We start from the raw sequence: 453 nt of genomic DNA on the forward strand, positions 1-453 counted from the left end.
GGCAGATAACGCTCATTCAAATAAGTAACTGCCCCTAAAATCTCTCAACCCACTTCCAGGAGCCATATCCCAACTTCTCTGAGATAAAGGGACGGTTATTCCCCTTAAAAGGTGGAACTACTCCAACGGTGGTTATTGGCTCACCACTATAAATACACTGACACCCCTCAGGTGTTACTAAGTCCCAATACTCTCTAGACCTGCTTACACCCTTGCTAACTTAGGCATCGGAGTGTCTTTACAGGTACCACCCCCCATTCTCTCACACTCACAAGTCGGACGGAGGCTCCAAAGACACGGATCCGCTCGGAGGCTTCCTTCCTCAGACGATTGGGCCAACCCAACGAGTCCAACCCATTAATCTCCGGTTACCCATCGTAACAATAGTATTATTACATATTGGATAGAATTAAATTTTTATATATAAAATTTTATTTATATATAACTAGATAT

The sequence above is a fragment of the Arachis ipaensis genome, chromosome B03, assembly GCF_000816755.2.
Source record: "Arachis ipaensis cultivar K30076 chromosome B03, Araip1.1, whole genome shotgun sequence".
NCBI classification, from domain to species: domain Eukaryota; kingdom Viridiplantae; phylum Streptophyta; class Magnoliopsida; order Fabales; family Fabaceae; genus Arachis; species Arachis ipaensis.